Genomic DNA, 22864 nt, shown 5'->3' with positions numbered 1-22864 from the left:
CCCTAGCCTGGGAACCTCCATATGCCATGGGTGTGGCCCTAAAAAAAAGACAAAATAATAATAATAGAATAAAAATTTAATTATAATATGCTTTGATATAATTTTCCCCATGAAGCTTTTGCTTGGGTTAAATGACCTTCTTGCATCTGGAAGTTTATACTTTTCATCAAATCTGGAAATTTTAAACCATGATTTCTTCAAATATTTTTCTTTCATTTGTTGATGGACATTGGGTTTCTTCTACCTTTTAGCTACTTAGTGAATGTAGCAATAAACATGGCTGTGCAAATGTATCTGTTTCAGATACTGCTTTGAAATCTCTTCAGTACACACCCAGAAGTGGTACTGAGGGATTATATGATCTTTTTTTTTTTTTTTTTTTTTTTTTTTTGTCTTTTTAGGGCCATACCCACAGTATATGGAAGTTCCCAAGTTCCCAGGCTAAGGGTGGAATTGGAGCTGTAGCCACCAGCTTACGCCACAGCCATAGCAACACCAGATCCAAGCCATGTTTGTGACCTACACCACAGCTCATGGCAATGCTGCCTCCTTAACCCACTGAGAGAGGCCAGGGATTGAACCAGGGTCTTCATGGATGCTAGTCAGATTCGTTTCCACTGAGCCACGACAGGAACTACCTGAGGGATCATATAATTCTATTTTTTACTTTTTGAGGAACCATACTGTTTTCCACAATGGCTGCACCACTTTACATTCCTACCAATAGTGCACAAAGGTTCCAATTTCGTCATTTCCATGCCAATACCTGTTATTTCCTGTTCCTTTGATACTGGAACCTATTGAGTGTGAAGTGATATCTCACTGTGGGTTTGATTTGCATTTCTTTTACGATTAGTGATGCTCAACATCTTTTCATATGCTTATTGGCCACACATATATAGACTTTGGAGAAGTGTTGATGCAAGTCTTTTGCTCATTTTTTAACAGCATTTTATAGGCATACCTCATTTCATTATACTTTGCTTTAATGCCCTTCACAGATACTGCAATTTTTACACATTGAAGATTTGTGGCAACCCTGCCTTTTGTCAGATGATGGTTAGCAATTTTTAGGAACAGAGTAGTTTTTAATTATGCCTTTTTGGACATAATGCTATTGCACACTTAATAAACTACAGCATAGTATACACGTAACTTTTACACGCACCGAGAAACCAAAAAATTCATATGACTTACTTATTACAATATTTGCTTTCTTGTGGTGATCTGGAACCAAAACTGCAATATCTCTGGTTTTTGTTGTTGAGTTGTGAAGTTCCCTATATATTCTGGATATTACCTTTTATCAGCTATATCATTTGCAAATACCTTCTCCCATTCCATACATTGGCTTTTCTGATGTTTCCTTTGATGTACAGAAGTTTTCAAGTTTCACATAATCCCATCCGTCTACTTTTGTTTTTGTTTGCCATATCCAAGAAACCATTACCAAATGCAATGTCCTAAAGCTTCCCCTCTATGTTTTTTTCTAGGAATTTTACAGTTTCAGTTACTACTTTCAAGTTTTTGATCAATTTTAAGTTACTTTTTGTATATGGTATAAGGTAAGAGTCCAACTTCATTCTTTTGTATGCAGTTATCCAACTTTCCCAACACCATTTATTGAACGAACTGTCTTTTCCCCATTGAGTAGTCTTGGATCCCTGTCAAAAACCATTTGGCCATATACACAAGAGTTTACTTCTAGGTTCTCTATTCTGTTTCATTACAATACCATCTTGATTATTGTTGCTTTGTAGTAAGGTTTGAAATCAGGAAGTGTGAGGCATCTGACTTTGTCCTTTTTCAAGATTGTTTTGGCTACTAGTATCCATTGAGATCACACTTGAATTTTTTTTCTATTTCAGCAGAAATTTCCCTAAAACTACTCTTTTTTTGATGTTGTTGCTTTTTAGGGCCACATGTGCAGCACATGGAAGTTCCCAGGCTAGGGTTCAAATCAGAACTGCAGCTGCCGGCCTATGCCACAGCCACAGCAACACAGGATCAGAGCAGCATCTGCAACCTACACCACAGCTCACAGTAATGCTGGCTCCTTAACCGACTTCAGGGATCAAACCCGCATCCTCATGGATACTAGTCGGGTTTGTTACCACTGAGCCACAATAGGAACTCCTCCCTATAACTACTCTTGATCATTGTTCTCAGATGCAGTTAAATTACTTGGAAAGAGTTTGACCCTTTGGGGTCTAATTTTTAAGCTCTGTTAGGTAGGGCAGAGCAAAGCAGTCTCAGGCTGTGGTTCTCAGCAGGAGATGATTATGCTGCCAGAGGACCCCAGAGGACATCTGGCACTATCTAGAGACATTTCTGAGTATCACGAGTGAAGAAGTGTTTCAGGCAGCTAATGTGTTGAGGTCAGAGATGCTGCTAAACACCATACAATGCACAGAAAAACCCCTTATAACAAAGAGTTATCCAGTCCAAAATCTCCAGGAGTTCCCGTCATGGCGCAGTGGTTAATGAATCCGGCTAGGAGCTATGAGGTTGCAGGTTCGATCCCTGGCCTCGCTCGGTGGGTTAAGGATCTGGCATTGCTGTGAGCTGCGGTGTAGGTCACAGATGCAGCTGGGATCCCGCGTTGCTATGGCTCTGGCATAGGCTGGTGGCTACAGCTCCGATTAGACCCCTAGCCTAGGAACCTCCATATGCTGCGGGTGCAGCCCTACAAAGCAAAAAAAAAAAAAAAAAATTCTCTGTGTTGCTAAGGCTGAGAAACCATGCTGTAGGGGCTAAGTATTTCCCACTATTGATACTGAGGCAAGATGTTTGTGAGTATTCTACCTAGAACCCTGTAAATATTCCAGATTTTCAGTCTGGCCAATGGGAACAGGTACTAGTCCTGGCTTAGTCTGAGTGCCTAGCATTTTTCTCATTTATTCTTTCAGGTGGTTCTTTCCTAGGCTTCCAGGTAGTTTACACACACACACACACACACACACACACACACACACACACACACCCCAGAACCTTGTGAATATTTGAGAGGGACCCTCTGCAGCTCTGTGGAGTTCTCTCTGTGTAATTCTCTTTTTTCCAGGACTTTGTACTGTGAACTCTAGCTGCCCATGTCTCCCCACCTTCTCAGCTCTGAAGAGCTTCAATACTTTTCAGCCCCTCCTTGATCTGTAGCCTGAAAACTCTCTCAAGACTATAAACATGGCAATCATAGGGCTCACTCTATTTATTTCTCATCTCTCAAAGATCACTGTCCTTTTCTGCCTGATTTCCAGTACTTTAGAAAAGCATTTCATATATATTGTCCAATTTGTCCTTTGGTTTTTTGGTTGTTTCAGGCAGGTGGGCAAATTGAGTCCATGGTATGCCATCTTGGTCAGAAGCAAACATTTAAATCATATGTTTTGTATTTATAAATTAGAAAGTATTTCATACACAGTAGAAAAATCTAAGTCAACTGCAATACTTGCAAAATGGGGAGTATCCACAGTGGCTCAGCAGAAATGAATCTGAGTAGTATCCATGAGGACGCAGGTTTGATCCCTGACCTCGTTCAGCGGGTTAAGGATCTGGCGTTGCTGTAAGCTGTAGTGTAGGCCACAGATTAGGCTCAGATCCCACACTGCTTTGGCTATGACGTAGGCTAGCGGCTACAGCTCCAATTTGATCCTTAGCCTGGGACCCTCCCTATGCTGCAGGAGTGGCCCTGAAAAGACCAAAAAAAAAAAAAAAAAAAAAATTGCAAAAAAGGTATTTTTCTGGGCTCTTTTAATTTAAAAGTATTCATTTATAGGAGTTCCCACAGCAGCTCAGTGGTTAACACACCCGACTAGTAACCATGAGGTTGTGGGATCGATCCCTGGCCTAGCTCAGTGGGTTAAGGATCCAGCGTTGCCGTGAGCTGTGGTGTAGATCGCAGACATGGCTCGGATCCTGAGTTATTATGGCTGTGGTGTAGGCCAGCACCTACAGCTCCAATTCAACCCCTAGCCTGGGAACCTCCATATGCTGCGGATGCTGCCCTCAAAAGACAAAAAAAAAAAAAAAAAAAAAATCATTTATATATGCATACCTAGTTACTATATAATTTTTAATGAAGTTATGCCATAGATTTTAGACATTATTTTTAATAGCTACCAAAAAGGGGAAAGGCAAATGACAGCAATGACCTAACATCCTAAACTCATCAGGTTGCTAGACATAAAACTGATGTTAACACCCCATGCTGGCGAGGATGTAAGAGATCAGGAGCTCTTGCTGCTACACTGCTCTCCAAAGTGGTACATGTGAAAGAGGTGAAGACATGTATATTCTATGACCCACCGTTCCTCGTCCAGTAACTCATCCCAGAGAAATGCTTGTACAAACAAACCAAAATCCAGGTAAAATACAGCACTGTTTATAGTATCAAAAATAATTGGAAACAACCTGAATGTCCATCATCAGAAAACTAGATAATTAAGAACATTTATTTAGTGAAATTCTCCACAACAGTTAAATGAAGTAGGTATCTGTATTAATAATAAAAAATCTTGGATGTATATGTTAAATGAGAAAAGTATTAGCAGATATCTGTAAAAATGTTAGAGCACTTAAAATAGCACTTTATGGGATCCCCTGGTGGCCTATTGATTAAGAACTCGGCATTGTCACTGCTGTGGCTCAGGTTACTGCTGTGGCTTGGGTTTGATTCCCTGGCCTGGGTGCTTCTGTATGCTGGAGTGCAGCCAAAATCAAAATTAAAATAACATTGTGCTTTATATTAGTAATGGAAAGTGTTAATGGAAAACTGTAGTAAGATAAATGGAAAAAATACTTAACACATGCTAATTTCAGGTGAGGAAAGGGATTAAAATGGGGAGGGGCCTTCAATCATATCATTAATGTTTTACTTACAGAAAATAAAAAGCTGATACCTAAAATAAATTGGCAAATTGCTGATATTTCTGAAATCTGAGAGAAAATATGAGGTATACAATATATTACTCTCACTATTCTTCTGCATGTTTCATTATTTTATAATTAAAAATATAAAAGAAAGTTTAAACAGAATAATATTACATTAGGAGATATCCTACAACTATATACAATGGTCCTTCTTTCTATAAGGCATTTTATTTAACCATCTTCTTGATTTGGTTTTAAGAAAATACAGCAAGAAAACCTGCTTTTATTTTATTTTTTGGGGAACTGACTTAATTTTTAAAATTTATTTTATTGAAGTATCATTGATTTACAGTGTTGTATTAATTTCTCCTGTATGGCAAAGTGATTCAGTTAAACACATGTTTAACTGAATCACTTTAACTGAAACACACAATCTTTTTCATATTCTTTATATTAAGGTTTATGACAGGATATTGAATATAGTTCCATGTGCTATTCAGCAGGACCTTGTTTTTCCATTTTATATATAAATCTTAGCAAACTCCCAATCCATCCCTCCCCCTCAGCAACCACAAGTCTGTTCTCTATGTCCATGAGCCTGAGAAAGCCTGTTTTTTGAATTTTTTTTTTTTTTTTGCTTTTTATGGCTACACCCACAGCATATGAAGGTTCTCAGGCTAGGGGTCTAATCAGCTACACCTGCCAGCCTACACCACAGCCACAGCAATGCCAGATCCAAGCCGCATCTCTAACCTACACCACAGCTCATAATAGCATTGGATCCTTAACCCACTGAGTGAGGTCAGGGATCAAATCCGCAACCTCATGTTCCTAGTCAGATTCGTTTCTGCTGCACCACGACAGGAACTCCAAGAAAGCCTGTTTTTAAAGCAAATTATGTAGCAACTCCCCTACATTAACATTTCAACTTGTGATTACAGAAGAAAAGCTTAAGAGTGTCAGGGTTTGTTCTTAAGCTTAAATAAAGAGCACTTGGAATGAAAAGCTAAATAATGAATGGGGGTTATAACAGCAGACCTGCCTGGACAAAGGAATGCACAAACATGGAATTAATAAGACTTTTTTTTTTTTTTTTTTTTTGCTTTTTAGGGCTGCACTTGTGGCATATGGAGGTTCCCAGGCTAGGGGTCGAATCAGAGCTACAGCTGCCGGCCTACACCACAGCCATAGCAACTCGAGATCCTTAATCCGCTGAGCAAGGCCAGGGATCAAACCCACAACCTCATGGTTCCTCGTTGGATTCGTTTCCGCTGCACCACAACGGGAACTCCAGGACAATTTTTTTTACAGTTGATAGTCTGCACAGGTGAAGAGAATCTACAGTGTGCAAGGCACTTGATATAAATTATTTCTAATCCTTAAAACAACCCCCCTAGAAGTAGGTTACATCTATTTTTAGTGATAAAGAAACTCAAGTTCACTAAGGTTAAGTAACTTGCCTAATACCACTCAGCTGGTGGGCACTAGAATCATATAATTCAAACAATGGTGTCAAGGTCCACGTTTCCACTACTCCATAAAAGGCTGGGCCCTGGAAGGTATTCTGGACCTGCCCCAAGGGAATTTAATCATTCTGCTTACATAGTCTGACCCTACCCAACTTTTGCAATCCTAGGCATTTTTAGTTAATTTCAGTATCTTAAAGTAACTTCGACTGATCCAATGTGTTTTGTGTGTTTTAATGTTATGGGTTTTTCCTGTAAGTCTGTTTATCCAGTGAGTATGAGGGTCCTGGGCACAATCCCTAGAGATTTTATTCTTAGCCAATAATAATGACCTAAACTTTGTGAAAGAAAAAATAAGTAAGAACTCATTCTTCATAGTGGCCCAAAACCAAAGATGAAGGAATGTGTGCCATTTTCAACAGAACTAAGTCTCACACCTAAGTGCTTTCTAACTTTGCCATATATTATGATGACATTCGATGCTCACATCAATCCAGTGAGTTAAGGAGAACTGAAAGTAATAATAATTATTATATATACATATACATACACTATAATAGTATTATCTGTTTCCTCACAATATTTTATTCTCATTTCATCTATGAGGAAACGGACTCAGAGAGGTCAACCTACACAGCCTAGATCATCCGCTGATAAGTGTCAAAGTTGGTACTATTTTCCATGTGCCTGAGTCCTAGCCCCACGTGCCTTTCAAAAACCACACTGCCCCCGAATGTCCAGGACCAATAAAGATATGAACCAGGTTGTCAAGGAAGTCAAAGAATCCTCTTTTCACATGATATTTAAAGAAGAAATCTGAGTCTCTTTTATGTAGACAATGAAATTAGATAACAGCATAGAGGTTTACAAAACAATCCTATATGTAGTTCTTTTTACTTCTCAATTCTCATCTCATCCCAAATCCTCAAAAACTTATTACTTTTCTATAATAAGTAAAAAATTTTACTTTTTATATTCAAGAATGATCATCCACAAGCAAGATAATGTCAGGAGCATGTAAGTTAGCAGGACTAAAGCATGGCATTTTCAAGGGAATGGTATTAAGTATGAAGTATTGCTAATTTTCTAATTTTATTTTATTTATTTATTTTTGTCTTTTTGCCTTTTCTAGGGTCACTTCCGCAGCATATGGAGATTCCCAGGCTAGGGGTCTAATCGAAGATGTAGCCACTGGCCTACGCCAGAGTCACAGCAATGAGGGATCCGAGCCATGTCTGCAACCTACACCCTACAGTTCACAGCAACACCAGACCCTTAACCCACTGAGCAAGTCCAGGGATCGAACCCGCAACCTCATGGCTCCTAGTCGGATTTGTTAACCACTGCACCACGATGGGAACTCCAGCTAATTTTCTAATTTTAATTTTAATGTCACGATATGCAGTACAGAGGCGGAAACATCAAAAGTGATGAAAATTAGGCCAGAAAGTAAATATAAATTTAGGTGAATAAGTTACATCTGAAATGCCTATATTTCCCCTGTGGCACTGATTCTTAAAGGTCCTTCGATTTTTAGACTTTTTGATAAAAGGCTACAGGCCCTCTGCCCAGAAAAAATGCACATATGACTTCAGAGAGTTTATAGATGCACGCTTCACCCAAAAGCTCATTCAGGGACCTTCTAGAAGTCTATAGGCTTCAGGTTAAGAAAGAACCCTGCCTCCAGGTTTTCCTAAAACATTCTCTTGGGAAGAAAACATTTGAAAATAATTTCTTAGAGAACATGTTCTCAACAGCATTCTTCAACACTTTCAGTGAAAAACAATCATTTAATCAGCAAAGCTTGTTGGTATAAAACTGAGTCAACAATGTGCCTCATAAAAGGCAAACATGTACACATATAACCATGATTCACATCTATTGATTAAAATGTACCAACAGAACCGTGTGGGAGGAAAAAAAGAGGAAGCAAATATTTCAAATACAGGTCTGACAAAGATCTTCCTGAGGCGTAATGTTGAAGTTGGATGGGTCCTGAAGAGTTAAGAGGACTGTTAAAGTCATGGTTTGGGTGTCATAGATATTTCTAAAATCTTGGCTTAAAAAGCATCTCCTCATATACTATCCGTGTTTCTGAAGAGCATTCCCTATAGAAACAACTTCCAAGTAGTGAGAGTAAGTTAACAAGCATGTACCAGTACAAAAAAAAGGAGGGGGGGGGTAGTTCCCATTGTGATTGTGGCGCAGCAGAAATGAATCCAACTAGTATCCATGAGGATGCAGGTTCAATCCCTGGCCTCACTTAGTGGTGAGAGATCTGTGAGCTGTGGTGCAAGTTGCAAGTGCAGCTCAGATCCTGCAATGCTGTGGCTGTAGGACTGCAGCTACAATTCCGATTAGACCCCTAGGCTGGGAACTTCCATATGCTTCAGGTACAGCCCTAAAAAGCAAAAAAAAAAAAAAAAAATCCCAGATAAAAACCTTTAAATTCATTTAATCCGACCACCTCTATTTATAGATGAGAAAACTGAGGCCATTTGGCTCCTTAGAAGACAACAGGTCTGCACCACAGCACAAGAAATAAATATTGGGGAGAAATATTAGGAAACAAAATAAGATTTAGAAATACTTTACAGGAGTTCCTGTTGTGGCTCAGTGGTTAATGAATCCGACTGGGAGCCATGAGGTTGTGGGTTCCATCCTTGGCCTCCCTCAGTGGATTAGTGTTGCCGTGAGCTGTGGCATGGTTTGCAGACGTGGCTCGGATCTGGCGTTGCTGTGGCTGTGGTGTAGGCCGGCAGCTACAGCTCCCGTTAGACCCTAGCCTGGAAACCTCCATATACCACAGGTGCGGCCCTAGAAGAGACCAAAAAAAAAAAAAGAAAGAAATATTTTACATCACTCCTTTATCACTGCCAGCATTTCTGATATCCTGGACTTTAGGATGCCTAATTGAAGGGAATATACACTGATATCCAACGTATCTTCACTAAATGGGCAAGCAGCTTTGAGTGATGCCTACAGAGGAAGTGGGGCCTGGAAATATACTAATCCCACAAGCATCAGAAAATGAAGACGCTGACACCTCTGCTCCAAGCATAAGTCTTCACCAGCTACTTTAGAAAATAAAAGGGACAGATGTGATAAACTGGACATACAACTCACAATTATCAAGACTATGCAAAATACAGGTTAAAAAAATAAAATAAGTAAAATATAGTTTTACGCTGTCATTGACAATAAACAGTGCCCTGTGTGCATATTGTATCATGAGATATGGAGTTTCCACCATGGCTCAGCAGAAACAAATCCATCTAGGAACCATGAGGTTGCAAGTTCGATCCCTGGCCTTGCTCAACAGGTTAAAGATCTGGCGTTGCCGTGAACTGTGGTGTAGGTTGCAGACGCAGCTCAGATCTGGTGTTGCTGTGGCTGTGATGTAGGCCAGCAGCTGTAGCTCCGATTTGACCCCTAGCCTGGTAACCTCCACATGCTGCAAGTGCAGCCCTAAAAAAAAATAAATAAAAATAAAAAAAAAAAGCAAGTGAGATACTAGTTAAGGGTATTAGAAAATCCTTGTAATTAATAATACATTTCTTAAAGATCACCTTATTCTATCAAATTTATTTTTAGACAGGCTCCAGTGTATACAACATATACATTAAGCAGTACTTGACTATAATAATAAATTTAAAACATACCTTGGAAGTGCTATGTACACAAACACACAAAGCTTTTTTACCAATGCAAGTAGAACAATGAAAAAAAGCCTAGAGGCCACAGCTCCAAGGAGAAAGAGCTCAACTTCTCTCCTCTGCTGGAATAGGTAAAGGCATAATTCTTCCCATCATTTGCTACTACTGATTAATGACAGAATCTCTTCTGTCCTACAAGACTGGGAACTGGCTTGGAAACATTTGGAAGGAAAGAGAAAGAAGGAACCCTTAAAGACCTCAGTTCTAGAGAGATATGTAATCAGAAAAGGCCAGTAAACTTTTATAATTCTTAAAGCAATTCAGGCCCAGGAATGCCAAGTATCAGAAATTGAAACCAGCCTTAAAAAAAAAAGAAAAAAAACAGGCTGTCAGGAGCTCCACGGACTGTAGTCAGGAGTTTAAGATGTACACACCTGCAGTGCACACCTAACCCCAAGTGCTGCTCCCTTCTCTGCAGGCTCCTATTACTGGGGGCCTTAGCAATAGGGCCTTTTACAGCACTGACAGTAAGTTGGTGTGTACATGGCCTTTTTAAATGTAGAGATAAGGCCACACCATTAGCAACATTTGTAGCTATGCAAAGTAACATAATAAGGGTAATCAAATATCATGCTTTGGGTGGTAAGCTGATCTAAACTGGGGATCATAAAGGAATGCTATCCCCCTCCTCTGGAAGAACACAATTGAGCATTTGGCTGGTCCATTATGAAAGGACTGGCTCAAGGGCACAGCCTTTGTTGGACTCCAGGCATAATACAGGAAAGGGAACTCTGGCTCTTAAGAAAGCCTTAAAGGGTTGCTTTTTGTTGTTGTTGTTGGTATTTTAAAGAATTATGTGGAATCTGTCCACGGCACTCCATTTCCAGAGTTAATCAGTCATGATGTGTTGTTTCTCTAAGAACCACAGGGTAACACTATTCTGTGATGCCTACAAAGAAATGTAAATGGTTGACTGCTTCACAAAGCTGAGCAAGTTAAGTCTTAGCTTTCTACTTAGGTTGGAGAGCTCAGGTCACTGCACAAAGGAAATATACTTAACTTTTCAAAAGCTGGCTTCTTCTGAGAAAACGCAAAAGTCTTTCATTCTTTGGCAGGAAGACATAGGCAAATTGCCAGCGGTATCAGTATCCAAGTTTCCTCGACATGTATCATTCAAGACCTTCTCAGCTTTACTCAGGCTGGGAACTGCTGATTTTCTGCTTTACTAAGAAAAGACCCTAAAGTGAAGCGGCTACAGATGCCAGGACTCTGTAGGGTAAAGATACATGGTTCTTCAGCCAACTCCAGAAACCATCAAAAACACTCACTGTGAAAGGCAACATGCTTTATTCATACAGAATTTATAGGAGACTCTTCCTAAAAGCCTTCAGCCTCTCTCCAAATTTAATGAAACACTGAAGAAAGGTTTTGAGCAAGAGTTTACCATCTCCAAGTACACTGTGGTACTTTAAAAATGTAGAAGAATAAAAATAATGCTAAAGAATTTATTTTGATTAAGATGTTTTCTTCCGACTCCAGATGGTTGGATATAACCCTGCCACAGCCCTAGCACCGGCAATATCCTTTCTCTATTACCATTTGTTTTATGTACATGCAGAATCCTTTTAGAAAAAAGAGAAGTTTTGCTTCTCCATGATTAATCACACTGGAAGTGATTTCATCAGACTGAAAGAATCAGGCTTTGAAGCAATAATACATATACACTCTAGATGACATCAAAAGAGTATGTTCAGTCAGTTTACCATTTTCCTAAAATTTTATATAATTCTTAAAGGGATAATTAGAGCCAAAATGAAAAGTACGAATTCACTTTTTTAATCCAACCCTGAATAAATGAAAGCAGTCCTTCCTTACCTAACAAGTATTGCTAAAGAAAGAGTGTTTTAAGATAGAAAAATAAAGAGAATTAAAAATTATGTGACCTTCACAGCATGGTCACTATTTGCATTGATTACACAAAGCTACCTAAACTCCTAAAGCAAAAACACACTAAAAGAAACATAAAACCAAAAACATGAGAGGCTTTATCTCAATTTAACAATCACAAAAAAAAAACAAAAACAAAAACAAAAAAAAAAAAAAATCACATTTTTTCAAAGCAGCTCTAGAATCTGAGGCAGTATTATTGCTATTAACATAGAGAAAATTTTGCATACCTGCTTCTGTTGATGTTATCACCTGAGATTTGGAGGTCCAGGAAAACAATTCAGAAGATTCAAAATTCAGTCTCTCTAAGCTATGTCTATTCTCAAGTAATTTCTGTCAAAGTCACTGTCTGACCAAAGCAACTAACTCCACACTTGGTGTTCTGTCTACCACCACAGATTTTAATCTCAAAAGAACTTGGTCTCAGGTAGAAAGGCCAATTTGCAATGGGTGTGGTTTGGAACTATAAAAAAGTCAAGGGGCAAAAATGTAGACGCCATCATCTTATCTGTTTGATTATGACTGCAGTGCCTAAGACATACCAGGATATTACACACACACACACACACACACGGACATATATACATATTCCAGGATATTCACCATTTTAGATTCCACTCAAACAAGTCTTCTTCCTATGGAATGGGACGGCCTGCCCTGTGAGGACTTATGTTAATTTTATAAATATTCCTTTGCCATTTTATTTTCAAAATGGCAATTCTGTTTGCACCATGTAAAAAAAATTATTAAGCAATTATGTATACATTGAGATTCCTAAAATGATTAGGAAATTGTGTTAAATTTTAGAAACCAAAACAACAACAACAAAAACCTTACGCCCTACCTCATTTAAAAAAAAAGGACCCGGACTAATTTCCACCAAACGTACAAAATTATCTTTGAATAGTAACTAGAAACATTAAAGAGAATTATAAAGAAAGTGCCCTTAAGGGTTAGAGTCCAATTCTATCTTTTAAGTGAAGTAAGATTCACTTATAAAGTCTATAATCTATTTTCACTGAATGAGTAGTTCTCTGAAGAGGAAGTCTGAAACAACTTTTATGATGACTCCATAAAAGTAAAGAATGGCTGTTACAAAACTGTTTCAAAAGTGAAAGAAAAAGTTGAGTGTGTTATGTTACAAGCCAGTTTTAAAAAGAAAGTACATTTTGCACGATTCCAGCTATATGAAATTCTAGAAAATGCAAACTAATCCATGGTAATAGAAGGTAGGTCAATGGTTACCTGGAATAGAGGCAGAAGGACGAATGGACTGGAAAAAGATCTGAGGAAACTTTGAGAAGTTATGAAAACGTTCTGCATCTTGATTGTGGCGATGGTTGTAAATTCTCTGCCAAATTGCATCAATGTCCACTTTAAATGGGAATAGCCTATCATACCTAACTTGTACCTCAATGACTGTTAAAAATATACACACATATTTAAATATTTGAAAAGCACCTGAAGGAGTTCCTGTCATGGCGCAGTGGTTAACAAATCCGACTAGGAACCATGAGGTTGCGGGTTCGATCCCTGGCCTTGCTCAGTGGGCTAACCATCCCGGCGTTGCCGTGAGCTGTGGTGTAGGTCGCAGATGTGGCTTGGATCCCGTGTTGCTGTGGCTCTGGTGTAGGCTGGCAGCTACAGCTCCAGTTAGACCCCTTGCCTGGGAACCTCCATATGCCGCAGGAGCGGCCCAAGAAATGGCAAAAAGACCAAAAAAAAAAAAAAAAAATTAAATTAAAAAAATTAAAAAATAATAAAATAAAATAAAAAGCACCTGAAGAAGGCTTCCCCTTGCTCCATATGGCCACAGGATGGTAAAACTAGGTCCATTAAGTAGAAATACCAACATCTGTATGAACATAACAGTGGTCCAGAGCCAACGTGGGCTACTTCTAGAACACTGAGGTTCTCTTCACTGGGCCTGCTCCAGCACAAACTCAAGCACCTTTGGGGCAGATGATGTTGTTTTAGGGTTTCCTACATAGAACATTGGATGAAGTGACCACTAATCCTTCTTGCAATGAAAATTACATTATTTCAAGGATGACCATTCACTGACAGTTGTTTGTGACCCTGTTGCTATGGTATGGAATTCTGCTAACCTCTGACTAAGCCATGTACCTGTCATGTCTGATTTCCCCCAAAGACTTCACTTCCCAGGAGAGGTCAATTATCTGCCCAATGCATTTTTTGGGGAAAAAAAAAAAATGGGAGTTCCCATCATGGTTCAGAGGTTAACAAAACCAACTAGTATCCATGAGGATGCAGGTTCCATCCCTGGCCTTGCTCAGTGGGTTAAGGATCTGACGTTACCATGAGCTGTGGTGTAGGTCACAGATGTGGCTCCAATTTAGTGTTGCTGGGGCTGTGGCATAGGCCAGAGGCTACAGCTCTGATTCGACCTCTAGCCTGGGAACTTCCATATGCCGCCAGTGTGGTCCCAAAAAGACAAGACAAAAAAGAAAAAAAAGCCTTAGAAAGACTGATGTGATATGCATTCTTTTCACCATTTAAATTCAGCAACTGAAAAAAAATGAGAAGATCCCATATTTTTTATCACCTTGGAAAATGTTTCCTAGAATGAGTGGGTATCAAAACGTGTCCTAAATATGTACTAGCCTAGATAAAAGGGCAGAAAGTTAGAAGGGCAGACCAGCTAGTCAGAAAAGTACAAACAAAGCTGTGGAAACATGAGAGCATGGGGCATGGATGAGTAACAGAGAGCAAATATCCTGGCTGAACGAGGGTGCCTATTTCACATAATCATAACTTTTTTTGTATTTCTTCTTTAAAAAATTGTATTGGAATATAGTTAACTCACAAAGTTGTGTTAGTCTCAGGGGTTATCAGTTATACATATACATATATACATTCCTTTTCAGATTCTTTTCCCAAATAAGCTACCACAGAGTACTGAGTAAATTTCCCTATGCTATACAGTAGGTCTCCACTACCCATCTTTTCCATATATAATTGTGTGTATATATCAATCCCAATACCGTAATTTATCCCTCCCTCCCCCCACCCAATGGTTCCCCTTTGGTAACCTTAAGTTGGGTTTCAAAATCTTTGAGTCTGTTTGTTATGTAAGTTCTATTCCATCATTTCTATTAGATGCCACATATTACTGATCTCATAGGATATTTGTTTTTCCACATGATCATAATTGTTTCCTGAACCTAGATGACCAACAGGTACAATGTGCATTACCTCCCTTTGTGACCCACAGAGACAAATGACATTGCAGCTGGGCTTGGCTGAACCAAAGTCCTGAAGCATCCTTTCCCAAACTACTTCTTTTTTGTCTTTTTAGGGCTGCACCCATGGTATATGGAAGTTCTCAGGCTAGAGGTCAAATTTGGAACTATAGCTGCCAGCCTACATAACCCCAGCAACTTGGGATCTGAGCCACATCTGTGACCTACACCACAGCTCACGGCAATGCCAGACCCTTAACCCACTGAGAGAGGCCAGGGATCAAACCCCTGTCCTCATGGATACTAGTCAGGTTCGTTACTGCTGAGCCACCATGGGAACTCCCCAAACTACTTCTTTTGGAATCTGGTGGTGCAATGATTTCAACTGAGAAAACTATCCAGTTCAGTTGCATTTTCTCACACACATAAACATGAATGCCTGAAGCCCCAGTGCAGTCTTATTTGTCAGCCAACGCAGATGATGTGTCTGTGACAGGCAGAATAATCTGTACCGCCCTCCCCAAGAGGCCCACAGCCTAATCACCAGAGTCTGTGACTTTGTTACCTTACATGGCCAAGGGGACTTGGCAGAGTGACTAAGGAGATCTAAGGGCCTTGGAAGAGGGCTGATTATCCTGGGGTTACCTAGACAGGCCCAACCTAATCACCTGAGTCCTTCAGAGCAGAGACTTTCCCTTGCTGGGGAGGAGAGAGGAAACAGAAAGACGAGGAGAGACGTCAAAGTGTAAGAGGGGCAGGTGCTGGCTTTGAAGAAGGAGAAAAGAGATCACGAGCCAAGGAATACAGGTGGCCTTGGGAAACTAGGAATGACCTTCAGTTCACATTCGGCAGAAAATGGGACCCTCAAGCCCACCACCTCAAAAAACCGAATTCTGTCAACACCCCAAATGAAGCTATGAAAAGGATCTTCCCTTAGAGCCTCCAGAGAGGAACACAGCCCTGCTGACACCTTAATTTTAGCCCAGGGAGACCCACGTAGGACTTCTGACCTACAGAAACTTGTAACATAATAAACTTGTATTGTTTAAGCCACTAAATGTGTGGTATACTGTTATGGGAGCAATAGAAAACTAATACAAGCTTAAATAGTTTTATTCTGCAAAAGATGTTCTTAATATCTTGGCCTTGGATTGCCCACAAGAGAGAGCAGTTATCAATTGGGAGAGGAAGAGTGTATTTGTGGGAAGGGACCAATGCTGGCTTTACAATTCTCCTTAAATAAATTTTCCCTCCAATAGGATAAACATACCCACATATTGGAAGTCAAGTATTCAGTTCAGCACCTTAAAGAGAAACACGCTACATACTCAAGATTCTACCAATAATGATGAGTGCAAGTGCCTTTGTCTTAACCCTCCCTAATACATGGGGGCCAAGAGATCACTTCAGTGGACATTAAATGCTACACAGCAATTAGGTGCGGTGGTTCTCACTTCACAAGGACAACCTGTGGAACTTCTATTACATGCAGATTCCTGGATCTTATCCCCAAAGATGCTCATTCAGATTTTTTTTTTTTTTTTTGGTCTATTGTCTTTTTAGGGCTGTACCTGAGGCATATGGAGGTTCTCAGGTTAGGGGTTGAACCAGAGCTGTAGCTGTGGGCTTACACCACAGGCACAGCAACACAGGATTCGAGCCACATCTGCGACCTACACCACAGCTCACAGCAATGCTTGATCCTTAACCCACTGAGCAGGGTCAGAGATCGAACTCGCATCCTCATGGATGCTAGCTGGGTTCATTAACCACCGAGCCACAACGGGAACTCCTCATTCAGAAATTTTAGAGTGGGCCATAGGAATCTGAATAGAATCAAAATGAGGAATTTCTTAATTCTGTTCCCTGATGAATGATTATTATTGCTGAAGCATTCTGCACTTCTCCCACCAGAGACCTCTGCTATTCTGACCAAGACCCCCAAATGCAGTTCTTATCAGGAGTAAGTCCAGGAGCTAGCCCCTCTAGTATATCAGATAGTTATAGGTCTAGTTTTGATATGAACAAACCTGAATTTGATCCTGCTTTTACCTCTTAGTGAGGGAGTGTTTGGGGAAAGTCACTTAAGTTCACTGCACCTCGGTGTCCTCATTTGTATAAAAGGAATGGCCTACCTACCCAAGGGACCCTTGTGGCAGATTGAGCACAGTTCTTAGGAACAAGAAAGTATTCAGTTACCATGATTTTAACAACATCATAATTCCATTTCTGGATGAAGTCAAAGCAAAATATTTATAAGCATGGGTAATTTGAATTCTTTAGCAATTTTCATTCCTATAACAGCACCTGGAAATATTAAATATTTAATGGAAACAAGCTTCCACTCAAGACTGCATGAAATTGAGTGAGTTAACAAGATGTTGTGTTGTGGGGGGAAAATAAGGGAACTGTAATATCCACATCAGTATATGGATATGTATATACTGATATGTACATATCAGTATATGTATACACCCAAGGAGGCATAATGTCATACCAAACCTCTAGAAAAGTTGGCTAAAGCTAAAAGACATTTTCTCAAGCAGAAGCATTTAGGAAATGTATCTTCTTTTTTCACCTTAGAATATGAAATGCCAACTATATGGATTTTTTTTTTTTTTTTTGTCTTTTTGCTATTTCTTGGGCCGCTCCTGCGGCATGTGGAGGTTCCCAGGCTAGGGTTCGAATCAGAGCTGTGGCCGTCAGCCTACACCAGAGCCACAGCAACTCAGGATCCAAGCCACGTCTGCAACCTACACCACAGCTCACAGCAACGCCGGATCCTTAACCCACTGAGCAAGGGCGGGAATCGAACCCACAACCTCATGGTTCTAGTCGGACTCGTTAACCACTGAGCCACGACGGGAACTCCGCCAACTATATGGATTATTGAGACAAGTCATCACTGAGTATTTTAGTGACTGAGCAGGCTTCCATTCTGATTTGAAAACTCCTGAGGGTGAAACTGAATTTCCTGCTCAAGTTACAAAGCAAGTTAATTATTCTCAACTGCCAGGTGAATATGAAGGACATAAATAATCATGTCACTGAATAATAGACATAATTCAATCATGGGGAGATGAAAAGATGCAAACAGCAAGCAAAGAGCAGTGCACCATTGAGTCCACGCTGATGACAGATGATTCTACCACAAATGGCTTGTAGTTGAGGTCACAACCAGAGAAATAAATCAGAGATTAAAAACTAAATAAATAAAATAAAAAGAAATGATGAATTAACTGTAAAAAATAATGTTGAAGAAATATCTATTTTTTTTCTTTTATATCTTTTAGTATTCTTCTTCCCTCTGATTGTATTTATTCCTTCCTTCTTCCTTTTTCTCTCTTGTATCCTTATAGAAAAGGTGGGAAACATTAACAGATGAGAAAGGAGCATCTGGAAAAAAAAAAAACTTCATGTCCACACCTGCCATTCCTTCTCAGGCTATATAATCCTCTACTGATGGCAGGATTATCTGCTGGGGAAACCCATTCGTGGAATCTTTGTTTCCATGAAGACCTTTTTTTTTTATGGCCCCACCCACTGCATACAGAATTTCCTGGGCCAGGGATTGAATTCCAGCTGTGGCTGTGGCAACGCTGGATCCTTTAATCCATTGCCCTGGGCTGGGGATAGAACCTGCACCTCTGCAGAGACCTCAGCTGCTACAGTCAGATTATTTTTTTTTTTTTTTTTTTTGCTTTTTAGGGTTGCACACGCAGCACACGGAGGTTCCCAGGCTAGGGGTCAAATTGGAGCTGTACCGCCGGCCTACACCACAGCCAACACAACACGGGATCCGAGCCACATTTGCAACCTACACCACAGCTCATGGCAACGCAGGATCCTTAACCCACTGAGTGAGGCCAGGGGTCGAACCCGCAACCTCATGGTTCCTAGTCGGATTCATTTCTGCTGCACCACGACGGGAACTCCTGAGGTCAGATTCTTAACTCACTACACCACAGCGGGAACTGCACAAGGACCTTCTGTTAGAGCAGCACTTCTGGCCTCTTTCTCTACAGTACTTTCTCACTTGGTGCAAAGAAGGGAAACTGATGTCTCTCACTTGTGAGAGGGAAAGTGTCTTGGGTCCACTGAGCCACCTTCCTCCACTGCAATGATTCTCAAACTTTAACTGCAACAGAATCACAAAGAGGGCCACTTAAAACATAGATTCTTGAGCCCCACTCCCCAGAGTCTCTGATTCAGTTTGACTAGGTTGGAGACCACAAGTCTGCATTTCTAATAACTTTTAGGTAACACCAATGCTGGCTATCTGAGGACCACACTTTGAGAAACACTGCTCTAGTGAATGGGGCTAAAGTGTTCCACATCACTGCCCTCACGTGGCTTGCCCCTTCCCTCTTTCGCAGTAGCTTGTCCTCAGGACATTAACTCTCCTCTGCCTCCATATGATAAGCAACCTGGAGGCAAGTGTGTACCAGATTGGTCTGAGATGGGATGGGTAGAAGTTAAAATTCTCAGAGGAAAGGTATGAGGAAGACCATGTGGTTGCAGGCCCAGCCTGCAATCCTGATCCAGCTCCACCAGGAGTAAATTTTATATTCTGAACTCTTTGGAAGAGACCTCTGTCATATCTCAATCAGTTCTGAGAATAAAGAGAACTGTCAGCCTCCTCAACCCAAGAGCATCCAGAATAACAGTCATGGGAATGACAGGGAATATGACCAGGAATTTCAAAGGCTAGGGCCTCATTTTCAAGCAGAGTGACCTTATCTTGTCTAAGCCATAAGGCTGAAGCCATATGACATCGGTTGTACATATAAGAAATAAAGGAATAATGTTCCTGCTCCTGAACATTATAGTTATCACCAAAGTGGTGGAAATGAAAGAAGATGATACAGGTCCTTCAGGAAATTCATCCTAGGTTACTTCCTTGAGTCAACCATCAACAACTGTCCAGACCAGGTTGGCCGGCTCAACCCGACCCCTCCTCACCCAGAGCTAAGCAAAGCCCTCAGGCTTCAGCACCCTGGACACCTCTTGGCCACCTCTTCTAGCCCTGCTTTCCATTCTTGGGCCCTGGCAATTGTGCTTCCGTGCCATGTTCTGCCCACCTACCCAGTTACTGCTGAGATGTGTTTGAGTCTCAGTTCTCAGATGCCACCCTGGCTTCAAACCCTTGCTCCACCTCTGCTCAGCCCCACTCAGCTTCTGGAGTCCCCAGCTCGGTTCAACATCCCCAGCGCCTCCTTCTCCAGGAGGGAAATCTGGATAGCACAAAGTTTTTCTCAAGGACAGAAAAATCATTACACCACCTCATCAGCCAAACAGAAAAGAGAGAAGAGGGTGAAACCCACGCCAGGTCTTGCGTCCTATGACCCCCATGCTCCTGGAGCACCCATCTCAGGACTCTTGCAACTTCTTCTTCACCACATTGAGAGCCCCTCCTGGCTGCCAAAGGGACAAAATGTTACCGTGGGCCAAATTCTGCCTGGACACATGTCCTCTGTGGCTCATTGAGTGTGATTAAATTTCAGAGCAAATATATAAAAAATGAGGAGATTAACAGAAAATTCAGATTTCTATTTTCTTGTTTAAGATCAAAACACTTGGCAATACTGAGCCCACATTTCCACATGGTAACACTGGGCTAGGCAAGTGACAGTCGTACCCTTTAGATAAGGTGTAAGCATTCAAGCTCACCACAATCCGGATGGTGCCTTGCCATCTCCATTCACGGCCTTTCTTCCACAGAGCATACATGAACCAACAAGAGCACACAAGTGCTACTGTCTGCCATGGTTAACTTTCTCAGATAACCCTAAAGTCAAATTAAAGTATTGCAATCTTGAGAGAAAGAAACATGTATTTTTTTCTCTTTGGCTGGCGGTTGCTTCCATTCTCGGTCATGAAGCCATAATTGCAGAAATCATGAACAAATGGGCAAGTGTTTACCCAAAGTGGCCCAGATTCATGGAGGGTGAAGAGAGGGAGAGAGGGTGAAGAGACCCAAAACAAAAAGACACTCCCTTTTGGAACATATCTAGTTCCTTAAAAGATCATGACTCACTGAAAGCAAAAGTAGCCATATCCTGTGTTGTTACAGGACAAAAATGCCATCATCTGAAGTAACCAGATGTAGGACTTTATGGCCCACTTAATTATAAATTATACATAAAGCAAATAAAAATGTATTGTTTTTGGAAAACCCTGTTACCTGATGGCCCTTTTTATTCAGCAATAAGCTCAACTACAAAAAAACTTACAGGAGAATTATTATCTAATTAGGAAACAATCACTGTGCAATAAAAGTGTACAAAGATCTTTTCTTGTCTCAAATCATCTGTTATTTGCATGCACAATGAACTGGTGGAAAGTGCTGCCAAATGAGTGCAGTGCCATAGTCAGAGACTAGCTGCAGAGTGGCACAAGTTTGGGTACCTTTGGAATTCCTGGCCTTTGCCCATAAGATTAAATGAGTGAGTCAGTGTCAAGGTAAATATCTGATTTTCAAAATTTCTCCTTCTCTCTGTCTAAGGCCAGCACTTAAATGGGAGAACAAAATGTGTCCCTCCTTACGTCTCAGAAATTCCCCAAGACAAGAATGGATTTTGTAGTCCTGGTTCAACATAAAATTGGTCCAAAAGTAAATGAGGGAAATGTTAACTCATCCACTAGGAATCTCTCACAGGTTGTGTTCACTTGAGGTCTAACCTTTTCTACTGATCCAACTTAAGGGGCTAAGACTGTACCTCTAGTGCACTGGTCCGCTAGAATGACTAACAACGATCCCACTGGAATATGATTTCCAGGTAATGAAGTGCTTCCACACAGTATATCACAAGCCAGAGAGTCTTTTATAAACTCTATATGCACATATAAAATATCTGTATTATGATTTTTGAGCCAGATAGGATCCACCATTCTTTTGTAACCAGGTGTAGCTGTTACAACAGGGCAGGGCCACAGATACTACAATCCATTGTAAACTGTAAACAGATTGTATAATCTATTGCCCTGCCCTGATTCTCAGTGATAATTTAGTTAGTTCAGGAAAGAGGAAGATCTCAGCAGTTTATCCTAGAGTCTGAGTTGGCTACCTATGCTCGTGGACAAAAACAAATTAAAATTTAATTAGTGAAAACTATTAGAATACTTGCTTCCTAAATGTTTCCTTTTGCTATATCACATGCTTGTTTCCTAGAAAAATAATTTTTTAATCTTTATTCACTGCTTCCATTTTCTTCCATTACAATTCAAAAATGCAGTTGAACTACTTTCACGCATATATTTCAGTACCTAGCAAGGCATAATTTATCATTAGGAAAGCTGACTAGAGTCAGAATTCTTGAGAACAAATTATAGACAATGCTTTCTCTTAGCTACATCACCTTGGGTGAGTCATTCTAGGTCTTGGTCTTCACAGGCCAAAAATGAAGATGATGATAATGATAATAATGCCAATGTCATACATTTGGGGGAAGGACTAATTAAAATAAATAGCAAAGGGCCTAGAAAAGGGCCTGACACATAGTAAGTGTTCAACGGATAATAGCCATTATCTTAAATATTGGTCTTTCATGATGTTCATAGCATTAGTGGTCCTCAAAAGTGAGATAGTTGTGTACACACGTTATATTATGTGTATATATAGACACGCATATATGTATACATATAATACATATGGAGAGGAAAAGACAGAGAAATAATCTTAATTTGCAGAAACAACATTCACAAACAACTGATGAGAGACGTTTAT

The 22864-nt window shown here is 40.3% G+C and overlaps 1 protein-coding gene across 5 annotated transcripts in view; it reads right to left on the bottom strand.

The window, feature by feature from the left end:
* Positions 1 to 22864, bottom strand: part of PLS1 (plastin 1) — a 126345-nt gene that overhangs the window by 81216 nt on the left and 22265 nt on the right. The window contains exon 1 of one of the 5 annotated variants that reach the window (XM_021069573.2): positions 12166 to 12383. The exons of the other annotated variants lie outside the window; for them this stretch is intronic. The gene's annotated coding sequence lies outside the window, so the exon portion shown is untranslated. Of the gene's footprint in view, positions 1 to 12165; positions 12384 to 22864 lie in introns of those variants that run through there. 5 annotated transcript variants of the gene reach the window in all.

The sequence above is a fragment of the Sus scrofa genome, chromosome 13 (assembly GCF_054392235.1).
Source record: "Sus scrofa isolate SSC_HxYL_T2T_F1_AM1 chromosome 13, Sscrofa_HxYL_maternal_Yorkshire_Landrace_v2.0, whole genome shotgun sequence".
Lineage (NCBI taxonomy): Eukaryota > Metazoa > Chordata > Mammalia > Artiodactyla > Suidae > Sus > Sus scrofa.
The sequence above is the reverse complement of the archived record's forward strand: the minus strand, read 5'-3'. Positions and strand labels throughout refer to the sequence as shown.